Here is a 12750-nt window from a genome sequence, read left to right on the forward strand (position 1 = left end):
AAATATTTCTTCCGCTGGCGGGGGACCCCAACCCCCGCCAGCCGACTCAAAGTCTTCATATTTCTTCTTCGTCCGACTCCTCTGTGGCCATGCTGTAAGTAACGCTGTTGATTGAATCCAGTTCGGAGTCTGATGTCGCAGCACGTTGTACGCCAGCGGAAGAAATATTTTTAAAGGCAGGAGGAAGTGGACCTCGTCTGGCGGGGGTTGGGGCCCCCCGCCAGCAAAGGTAAGCAGTGGGGGAGGGTTGACGGCGGGGGGGTGGGAGGTGGAGAGAGTCGGTGGCGGCGGCTAAAATGTGCCCCCTCCCTCTGGCTCTGGCCCCCCCCTACCGCCGGACTCCAGATACGCCCCTGCCCTAGTGATTTGAAAAACAAAATATTGAAGCACTCCCCTCCCCCACTGGAATCAATGCAATTGGAGGATTCCCGCACATCTTAGCAGAAACAGTGCTCCCAGGAGCGACTCCTCGTGTGGGAAAAATCATGCATGCCGTTCAGACCACACAAACCTTTTAGCCACACTGAGAGACATTTTTCAAACCACCTTACCTCAGTAAACGCCTATTGTTCTGTTACAGGCAGGATCACTGCATTTGAGTTTAGAATCTGTTGGCTGCAAGGTGACTTTTTTCTGTTCTCACTTCCTCATTGCTCTCATTCTGCTGCAAAGCGTGTAGGACTGTGCAACACATAGTCGTTATTGCTTTCTCCAAGGACACTCAGATTCCTCCTCTTCTCCCAACCCCACACCTTCAAGAGACAGGAGATGTTTCCTACCTTGTACTATGCAACTGCTGCTCTTGATCCAAAATCTAACTTTTTGGTGCTAACATTTTTATTGCCATTGTTAAATTATCTTCTATGTATTATGGTTCTGATTTGTTATGGTACCTTGTTTGGGTTTGGGCTTTTCCTGGCATAGAATGCTGGAGAAAGGCATCTGTTATGGCAGGAGATTGTGCTGTTCCATGAACTTGACACCATACCTTGCATTACATGCTTAGATGTTTATAGCATGTCCAATTAATTAGGTTTCACAAACAAATGCACTGTGTTTATTAAAATTAGCTTTGTGGTTTTTACTGCCTCCTGGAAAATCCTGTTAATTATCATTGAAGGTAGCAGTTTTCTGCCTATGTTCTCATAAAGTGTGGTATCACAGGGGTACTGTTTAATACAAATACAAGTCATTTCCTTGTTTTTATTATTATAGCAACCTTACTGTTTAAGAAGAATAAACTAAGGCTAAGCATGCAAATCCTTCTGTTTGCATAGTTCTTTCATTTCTTTTTTTTTTTTTCAATAAATAGAACTTGTAAACTGTAGCTGTGCTTGTTCTGATGGTCATATACATTAACTAGTGCAATATAAGTACATGCTAAACAATTTTTTTATTTTAGAAAGCATGTTTCATTGTACAGCTTTGTTCTGCAGTACACACACTATAACAGGAACTAACAGATATGATCATTTTCTTATAATAAATCATTATGCTTGCCTCGTGTTTAATGGTTAGAGTGTAAGTAAATTGTTTTCCATATGTGATAGGACTGTGTTTGGGAACAGTATAACCTCTGTCTCATTTCCAATGACATCACATTATAACAGAGTACCCAGGCCAGGAAGGTGTTTAATTAAGTGGTATTTTATAAAGACACGAGTGGCAGAAACCATGCCTTGAATGCAGGTACAGACACCTGCACAAGAACAGATGTAAAGTTTGTAAACATAGGCATCATTTAAATATTTTATAATGAACACATGTACTTGCAAACTCCATCCACACCGTGCCTCTTGCTGTACCAATTCACAAAGCATACACGTTTTGATAAGCCACTTGGTATTTTTTAAAGAGTCTTATGGGGATGGCAACATCCATGCAAAATAGGCCTTATAAAATTACCCCCTGAGTGTGGAGTAGATAGAAAGTCTGCCAGGACTGAGACCCTAGGAGAGATATTGTATCTTCAAATTGATCTGGTAGTGTAATGAGAATAACCTTTTACAGGTTGTCTAATTCAGAAAATGGACATTTAGGTCCATACCTGCAAAAAAAAAAAAAAAAACCTAGTATTTAAGAATAATAATAATAGGTACTTCTGTCCTGCTTTATCCCTAAATATAGGTTCAGAGCAGGTTAAGAATAAACTGAAACACAAAATCAGGAATTTACATTAATAATTCTTCTGAAGTTATAAAGACAGAAATAATATCAAATATTTATGAAACTGAAAATATGATGAATGTCTTGTAGTAGTGCATTCCAATATTTTGCCAAGTGAAATAAACAAGACTTACTATGTAAAGACTTTATAGCCTAATACCTTTTGAAAGAGGGATATTTTAACATAAGATAATCCAGGGTTTGACTATCATGAAAACTACCTAACAGAGGGGGTCTTTTACTAAGCTGCAGTAGAAATTATCGTAGTAAATGCAGCTTAGTAAAAGATCCCCACAGTCATTAATTGAGTCAGAGCCATTGGACAATTGCCCTCCACTCTTTTGAAAACCAAACAACAAATTTTAAAAATTATATGAGTCTTTAACGGCAATTGGAGAAGGGAGACTAATGCTAGAGAAACATGATTAAATTTAGCTGGTGCCTGTATTCTGGATCAAGTGTAATCTGGTTAATTGTTTTTTTTGTAATGCCAGTTTATAATGAATTGCAATAATTTAGCTGTGATAAAATCAAAAGTTGTACAAGTGTCTTAAAATGACTAAGAAGAAAAGAGCAAAGCAATTGCAACTGTTTCTTTTTGAAAAAAGTCTTTTTAAAACATATGAAATTTGGTGATTCATCTCCAAAGCAGAGTCCAGAATGACCCCAAGAACTCTAGAAGTTAAATCTACTGTCAATTGAGGGCCATCATAACAAGAAACGTTTTGGTATTTTATGTACACCTGCAGTAAACCATAACTCTTGTTTTATCAGTGTTAAATTTTCAAACAAAATTAAAAAGACCAGAGATTAATTTTCTTACTATAATCATTAATTCTAAATAAAGCAGTATCATGAGTGGAATTAGCTGGAATCAGCATTAAAATATAATCTCCCCAATATCCAAAGAAATTTCTCCATGGGACATTGCTGTGGAACTCCATATAATGGTTTCCATGAAGAAGATAACTTTCCATCTTTTATAACAAAATATTGTCTTATTTCTTTAAAATGAATCAAACCACTTAAATACAACATTAGTGAAATCAAACTCTTGACAACCCAATAAGTAATTTTGCATGATTGACAGTGTCAAAAGCTGCTGAGATATCAAATTGCAGCAAAACCATTTCTTTGCCTCACAGCGAATGCAGAGCCTTGTCTAAATTATACTTAGCTTTGCCAAAGAAGCATAGAAGACAATTTTTTTTTTTTTTTAGAAAGCATCATGGGGAGGGGAGGGAAGAAGTGTAGAAGTAGCACTGCATGCACAAAAAAGTACCAGTCTTACTGTTACCGGACCTGTTATAATTTTACCCTCAAGTTGGAAAGGCAAGTAGGTATGGGTTTTATAACAATATGGGCCTTTGGTCTTCATTCCCAGGCCTTGCGGTCAACCACTGAGTCAGGTTTTCATGATATCCCTCATGAATATGTATGCCTATGGCCCCCGTTGTATGCAAATTTCTCTCATACATATTCACTAAATATACAAACAGGGCTATATATTCAAAATTGGTAAAAAAAAAAAAAATATATAACAAATCAAGTGACTTATTCATTTATATAACAACATATAATCTTACATTCACCCACTAACTCCCACTGTTTAAAAACATACCACCTTTATTTCACAATATAAACAAATAACATTTCAAAACTGCACCCTCTCCCTGCAGTAATTATGTCCATATGTTGAAATAATTCTTCTTCACATAATATACTCCGCTGCTGGAAAGATTCTCAAAGTTCATTCAAAAATCAAAGCTCTCCGAATTTCCAAAGTTCAACAAGCCATCAATACATAACCGTCATATTCAAAATGGATAATGGATTCGGGGCATGTTTTGGAACTGATGGTGGGGAACTGCTGATGGGTTGAATATGGGAGTTTATATACTAAACTGCCCAAGGAGAAATTGCAGCTGGGCAGACTGGATGAACCGATTTTGTCATTCACTATTTTACATACATTACAGAAAATATTTCCAGAGGAATGCATTGTCTGCAACTGTACAGAACTTACAGTTTCAACTAAGTCTCTTTCCTGAACAATTGGGGGAAAGAAAAAGCTTCAGGCATTAGTGAAATGGAATATGAAAAAACGTTACTTCAGATCTATGGTCTTCCTCTCTGTTACGGGTCAGGGCTGGGGATACTGTGGAGGCAGCACTTACAGCCCCTGACGGGTGAAGTCTCAGCCATCATCTCCCCCCCCCCACACACACACACACACACACAACAGGGACACAGGCCAGGTGTAGGGTCCACATTAGCTGCAGCTTTTGGCCCCTCATCAAGGACTGTTGTCATAACATCAAGTTTGAGATGTGAATGGGATGTAAAATTATAGGGGGGGGAGGGGGAGAACCCCAGATAGCTGCAAATGAAGCTCATGGTGTTGCTGGCCAATGGAAGATAGTTTCATAAGAATAGCCATACTGAGTCAGACCAATGGTCCATCCAGCCCGGTATCCTGTTTTGAACAGTTGCCAATCCAGGTCACAAGTAACTGGCAGAAACCTAAATAGCAACATTCCATGATACCAATCCCAGGGCAAGCAGTGGCATTTCAAAAACAGACTATAGACTAGTTATTGTGAGTTGGGAATGTTTTGCTGTGACTTTTATTGTTACTCCATTCAAATAACAATACAGGATTACTTTTGGTGTATAGGATGGTGCTACCTTCGGGGAGACCACGGGCTGTAATGACTCTGTATATGTTGGGGTTCTTCCCCAATTTTAATTGTTGGCTACTGTATGTTTGAAGATCCCTTCAATAAAGCTTCCTGTTATGAAAGAAAAACAGACTATAGACTTTTCCTCCAGGAACTTTTCCAAACCTTTTTTAAACCCAGATACGCTAACCGCTGTTACCACATCCTCTAGCAACAAGTTCCAGAGCTTAACTATTCTTTGAGTGAAAAAATATTGCCTCCTATTTGTTTTAAAAGTATTTCCATGTAACTTCATTGAGTGCCTCCTACTTTTTGAAACAGTAAAAAAATCAGTTCATTTTTACCTGTTCTACAACAATTGATTTGGAAGCCTTAAGAAGCAAGAGGCAACAGTTGTGTCAAAAAATCCTGTACTACTTATTACAGTATTACATGTGGATGTGATATTCCATAAGTGTAAAAGACCATCCTAGGCAAGTTGAAACACAGTCTTGTTGCTGACTCTGGCTGCATTTTAGCTAGAATATGGTGGTATATGGTCCCCATCCCCAATACAAAAAAAAAAAAAGGAGTCGAGGAGTAGCCTAGTGGCTAGTGCAACAGGCTTTGATCATGGTGAATTAGGTTTCATTCTCACTTCCGTTCCCTGTGACTCTGGACAAGTCACTTAACCCTCCATTGCCCCAGGTACAAAATAAGTACCTATATATAATACGTAAACCACTTTGTAACCACAGAAAGGCCCATCCTCAACAAAAATGCTACAACTAAGGCTGAAGGCTTGATTGTTCATAACTTTCAAACCTGTTCTTCCACATCTTTTAATTTTTATTTATGATCCAATATCTGAACATCTACTTTGTGGTGTAATTAACAGTTTAGAGATACTCTGCATTGTAGCAAAGCCTAAGCTCTTTAGAGATCAAAGAAAATAGATTCTCCCTTGTTTTGTTACAAAAAGTTCCTCAAAAACAATCTTTCTTGAACTTAGACAGTTTAAAAGCTTAAATGGCATGACTAAGTTTGGAAATGAGACTGCAGCAGGATGAGTGGTGTATGATATTCCTATCCTTTTATGTCTCATGACTTCTCCTCTGGGTAGTTTGTTAATTGCTGGAAATATATATAGCAGGCTTCAGACCTTTCTTCCTCAATTCATATTTATATTCCCTAGCGTAGTCTTCAACCACACAGAGCAAGCATTCTCTGATCGCTTTTGCACCCCCATCCCTAGTGTAAGCTGTAAATAATCACATACTTATTTGTGTTTAGCTCAAGGCAAAATAAGGTAGTATGGATGTTTCCCTGGCCCCAGATAGTTACAATCCCACAACCTTAAGGAATAAATTGTATTAAAAATTAGATTTTTAATGAAGATCTGTATTCAGAATAGAGCTTCCCAAACTGTGGGCTGGGTGAGCTTTTTATAGGTGTATCATTCTGCACCTCTGGGAGGTCACATAATAATATTCGGCCAGTATCATTGGCTCATGGCCACAAAAAGATTGACAAGCACTGGTAGACACAAGAACTGCCTAACTAGGTCAGACCAAGCTCAATCAAGTCCAGTATTTTGTTTCCTGCAGTGACCAATTTGCAGGATCCCAAAAAATAGCAATGCTGCTTATCCCTGTGGATAAGCAGTAGGAATAACAGAAGCCAGTTTTGTGGGTGTTTGAGCACCCTCAATGATGAACAAACTCCTTGAGGGTGACCAGGGAGGGGTAATTTCTGTTGAGCTTAGCACCCCCATTCATTCTGAAAAGTTGGCTCCTATGGTAGGGGCTGTCATTTGTGATGAAAATGTTCACTGATAATAGTGTGACTCTTCTTAAAGAGTGTGCACTATAAGAATGCGCACGAGCATAATGGTTCTTGCATGTGTGCACTATTGGAAAATAATGTGCACTCTTTGTACATTATGCACATTTTTAATGAGTGCATCCTTTTTGCACATGGAGTCATTGGTCCACTTCCCACTTCCCTTTGACACTTTGTATATTATGCACATTTGAATGAGTGTGCCCTTTTTGCACACAGTATGCACCCTTCTACTCTTTGTACATTATGCACATTTTTAATGAGTGTGTACTCCTGCCCTTTATACATCATTAATGAGTGCATCCTTTTAGCCCATGGTGTTCACTCTTCTACTCTTAGTATATTATGCATATTTTTAATGTGTGCCCTTTTTGCACACAATGTGCACTGTCCCGCACTTTAAGTTATGCACATTTTTAATGATATGCTATTTTTGTACATAGTGCACACTTATAATGACATTCATTCTGGGAAAAAAAAGAACGGAAAAAAAATAACATGAACATTTTCTTGCTGTCTTTCCCTAATAAGCAGTGTATTTCCCCATGTCTACCTTTAATAATAGTTTATGGACTTTTCCTCCAGAAACTTGCTAAAACTTTTTAAAGTCTAGCTACATTATCTTGTGTGGCTAAATGCCACTGTCACTTTAAGAATTTGGATACCAGCCTCTGAGGGTCATTTAATATCACAATAATCAGACAAATTGTTCCACCAACTAAGAATGGACGTACACAGAATCAAGAAAAAGCTATCAATACTTTCCATGTCTGGGCTGGATGAGGTTTCCTATGTTGAGTCAAATTAATCTACAGGCTTTTAATATATATATATATATATATATATATATATATATATATATATACACACACACACACACTAGAAAAAAGGCCCGTTTCTGAAACGAATGAAACGGGCGCTATCAAGGTGTTTCTCCTCCGATGCATGGCAGCAGGCCAGGCCATCCATGCCCCTCCCCCAGAGCTGTGCAGTTGTCCCAGCCCGCCTTCCTCCGTCCCTGTGGACACTACCCACCACCCCAGGTCGGTCGGTCGCTCCCCCACCCAGGTCACCGCACCGCCCACAAGTTTGCCGCTGCACACGCCTCCCCCACTTTTCTAAGAACGACGCACGCCCCCTCCATTGGACTAACACAGCCAATACCTGAGAAACGCAACAGTACAGCACATCGCTTCCTTTCGGGTCTTCTTCCCTCCTTTTGTCCCGCCCTCATGTGACGTAAGTTCCGAAAGGGCGGGACACAGGGAGGGAAGAAGAGCCGAAGAGAAGCGATGTTCTGTACTTCTGCGTTTCTGAGGTATTGGCTGTGTTAGTTCAATGGAGGGGGCGTGGGGCGTTCTTATAAAAAGGGGGGGAGGCGTGTGCAGCAGCAAAGTTGTGGGCGGTGCGGTGACCTGGGTGGGGGAGTGAGCGAGCGACCTGGGGTGGTGGGTAGCAGCCAGAGGCTTCGGGGGAGGTTTTGAAGGAACGCGAAGGGAGGGCAGTAACAGGAAGGGAGGGAGGGTGTTCAAATAGGAGGGAGGGGTGAAGTCGGTGGGAGGGGCGTGAGGGGGGTTGAAGTGGGACGGATGGAGGAAGGGAGTGACGTGTGTGGATGGGAAGGGTAGGGGGATGGGCGGGGCCTATGTCAGCGAGTGTAGTTGTGGTCATTAGTACCCGCCCTCGACGTCATAACGTTTTGACGTGAGGGTGGGGCACAGATACCTGATTAGTAAAAGTGGTTACAGAGCTTCGAACTTACGAACTCTGAAGCCACAAAGTCAGGTTTAGAACGTTGAGGGTGCATTTTATATGCAGATGGGGCGTGGCGGAGGGCGGGTCTATGAGTGAGGGTGAGTGGTCCTCATAGGTCATAGCGTAGCCTACTGAACAGTACAGGAGTTGAGTGCTTCACTGCCATGGAGTGAGCTTCAGAACGTTTGAGGTGGGTTTTATATATATATATATATATATATTTGGTACTGTGATGCAGTGAGCTAATTCTATGCAAAAAGCAGTGAATAACACTCTATGCAAAAACAGAAATTAAAAATATAGTGCTAAACCACAAGTAATGCATTAAATGAAAGTAAAGTTAATATCTAACTTTACCTCCATTTAACTTTTGGATGCTGTCTTGTCCACTGACCGCTGGCATACCTGGGGGGGGTTGTTTTTTGGGGGTTCAACCTGAGAGAGGTGCTGGAGGAGAAGCTGGATGGTCAAAAGACAAAAGCACAAAGCCTTTGTGATGTGGTGAGGGTGAGGGTGGGGTACAGATGTACACAATGACCCCTGGGCCCCGAGACCCATGGTGATAGGGTCAACCATCCCCAGGCTCCTCAACCGCAGCTGATGTTATTAATGTCAGTTAAACTGCTGCTATTTTTCAAGATGGTGGCAGAGGAGGAGGGCGCTAGAGGATGCTTGGGATTTAGGAATTATTGGTGCATTAGGAGTACTGAAGGTTTGGGGCCTCTCTGGTCAACAGCCCGACAAGATACCCTAGAACCTGCGAATCCCCGATTTTGGGATCCCCTGTTGTGTTTTGTTTTGTTTTTTTACTTGACATTGACTTGAAGTGGTGGGGTCTTCCTTGTTGCTACTGAAATGTGGTCTATTAAGTGTATTAACTCATCTCCAGTGGTGAAGTGTCAGCATTACTGAGGAAGTAATAGGCTATGCAAATCTTTAGCACAGTTTGCTCCATTTGAAGTAATTCTGATTGCAGCTTATTAGCATGAATTTCCATGTGGATTGTGCTAGCATTAGCACAGTGGTTTACTTCTGGTTTTGCACTACATCCAAAGTAATCACAGTGCGAACCAAATCAACACTATCTAGAAGCAAATAGCAGTGCTGAGATTACTGGGATTTATTTCATTAGGGCCTAAGTTTTAATGTGAGCCCATGTAGTGGGAAAGTACTTGCTCAGAATAATAAGGAGCAGCAGTGGGATTTGAATCCTGGCTTGCCTGGTTCTCAGTGCTGTTCTAACTACTACCACTCCAGTTTTACTGTCTCAAGGTTGCTGACACTCCAGCAGCTAAGTTTTTTCAGTGCTGTATATGAAAAGTCCTGACCTTGAGACAACAGTGCGAAACGCTGGCCAACGTCGGTTGGGGGACTTTTCTGTTGAGCTGGAGGAGGCAAGATAAGTGCACTTTATTGTTGCTATAACATTAAGAAACTAATACATTTTGATGGCACATTAAGCTTGAAGTTAGTTTTTGCACTTATATATGTGTTTTTTTTTTTTTTTTTGCCAATGTTGAATCGCTTTTAGCTCTGAAGGGGTTTCCCTGGTGCTCTTTGAGGTTTTTTCCACCCACTGTAATTATTCTGATGTTTATAGACATCCTGCATAGATTTTTATTTGATTGAGGATTGTATATTTGATTATATTTTGAGATTCTACTTGATAACAACATCTGGGTGCCCGCAATGACATTCCTATGTCGATTGGCACCAGGGACAGATCGCCGCTGCTCCCCCCCCCCCCGGCACATCACCTGCACCCCCCAGAGCATCACCTCCTGGGGGTGCAGGGAGCAGTCGCACAGCTCTTGGCTCTGTCTGTTCCCTGCCCCCGAGCAGGAAGTAATGTCAGAGTGAGCAGGGAACTGGCGGAGCTGACAGCCACACGGCTGCTCCCTGCACCCCCTTGAAGTGTACATCCGGGATGGACCACCCCCACCACCCTGCCCTTGGTATGTCTCTGGGTGCTTGGATTCCATAACACAAACTAGCAGAACCTGGTATCAGGGTGCCTAAAATCTGACTGCCCAAAGTTACAGCAGCCATGGACCTGATGTAACATAGTAGATGACGGCAGAAAAAGACCTGCACGGTCCATCCAGTCTGCCCAACAAGATAAACTCATATGTGCTACTTTTTGTGTATACCCTACCTTGATTTGTACCTGTCCTCTTCAGGGCATAGACCGTATAAGTCTGCCCAGCACTATCCCCGCCTCCCAACCACCAGCCCCGCCTCCCACCACTGGCTCTGGCACAGACCGTATAAGTCTGCCCAGCACTATTCCCACCTCCCAACCACCAACTTAAATGTGGCAAGGATGCATGCAACTATTTTGTAAGCAGTATGTGCAAGTGGGAGCACCATCCATACTTTGCTCATGTGAATACAAAGCGGCAGTAAGATCAATGCGGGCTTACTGCACGCTAATCTGGAGTGACCGCTGGCCCAAAGTTGAACGCTGGCAGTAGTTCCAGCCCCAGCAAATGCTATCTCCCGTGCTAGGGAAAATCGCTCTGCATTTTTTAGCATGGTGCTAACCAGGCAGTAATAGGGCAGCACTGCGTGTTACCCAGTTACTGCAGGGTTAGCATAGGAACCCTTACCACTACCTCAATGGATGGAAGTAAGTGCATCCCCTCTCCCCCCACATGGCTATGTGGTAAAAGCAATCTTACCACATGGCCATGGCTGTTTTCAGCCTTTTTACCCGCTGCGGTAAAAAGGGCTGCAGCACATGGCAAAAATGGCCCCTGCTGCTAGCGCAGGGCCCCTTTTTTTTTTTAATCTCAGCTCAGTAAAAGACTCCTATGCCACTTAAGGGTGTAAGTGTACGCTCACAAAAGTGCAGGTGTTCTGCACATTTGCAGGTGCAACTGACGCTTAAATGAGAGCACCCAGTTTTAAATTGCCCTTCACTCCTCACAAATTTCAGACTTGTATCTCAAACCAAGAGATGATTTAACATAAGCGGTGTTATCTCCTGAAGTAAAGCAATGTCTTAATCCAATAAAAAGATATGACCTCTTTTTTTTTTATTGCCCTTAATTTCTATGCATGAATATGGTGACCATGCTACTTCAGTACTGTGAAATTCTTTATGCCATTTTTGTCCATTTGGGGGTGTCCTAGCACTGCTACAAACGGCTTGTATTTCTGACTCATCTTAAGGGAAGATTTCTACTAGCCTTCTAGGTCCTGGAGAAAACTAGAATCCTAGCTGTATATGATTCCTTTTATTAGACCAAAAATAATAGAGAAGTTGACCTTTTGAAACAGCATAGTTTCAAAGAATGGATATATTTTGACTTACCTTTAGCTTTTAATTTATTTTGAAATAATGGGCCTGAGATGCCTTAATTCCACATTTCACAAGGGGGAGTCAATAAGTAAAGCAAATTAACATATAGAATCAAAGCGGTAAAAACCTGCCTTATTTATTGACTTCCATTCAGAAAATGTAGCCCCCTCCCCCCCCCAACACCAAAATAATTTAAAGAATTGACTGTCACACATCTTTGAGCTCTGGTGAGATTTTGGATACCAACAAATTTTAAGTGTTTCCCATCAAGATTTGACATTTAGGTGTGGAAATAAAGTTCTCCGAGGACAAGCAGGCTGCTTGTTCTCACTGATGGGTGACGTCCACGGCAGCCCCTCCAATCGGAAACTTCACTAGCAAAGTCCTTTGCTAGCCCTCGCGCGCCCGCGCGCACCGCGCATGCGCGGCCGTCTTCCCGCCCGAAACCGGCTCGAGCCGGCCAGTCTTCTTTTGTCCGCACTCGGTACGGTCGTGTTTTCGCCGTGTCGAGCCCCGGAAAGTCGACCTCGCGCGTCCAATTTGTTTTGAACGTGTTTTTTTTCCTTCGGGAAAGCTTTGTCCTAGTCGGGAAGTGCTCCGGAAACCCCCCGCCGGGTTTCGTGTAAATCCTCCCCGTACTTCCAGCTTTTTTGCCCCGGTAAGTTTTCTTTCGTCGTCGGGGTAGGCCTCTTTTCGGCCTCGGTCGAGATTTTTTCTCCCTCTAAATTTGGTGCTTCACATTTCGCCATTTCGGCTTTTGATTTCGCCGGCGTGATTTTTCCGCCCATGACATCGAAGCCTTCCAGCGGCTTCAAGAAGTGCACCCAGTGCGCCCGGGTTATCTCGCTCACTGATCGACACTCTTCGTGTCTTCAGTGTCTGGGGGCCAAGCACCGCCCTCAGAACTGCAGTCTGTGTTCCCTGCTTCAAAGGCGGACTCAGGTAGCGAGACTAGCCCAGTGGAACGTGTTGTTCTCGGGCTCTTCGTCGGCATCGGCACCGGGATCTTCGAGTGCATCGACG

This window comes from Microcaecilia unicolor, chromosome 1, assembly GCF_901765095.1.
Source record: "Microcaecilia unicolor chromosome 1, aMicUni1.1, whole genome shotgun sequence".
NCBI lineage: Eukaryota > Metazoa > Chordata > Amphibia > Gymnophiona > Siphonopidae > Microcaecilia > Microcaecilia unicolor.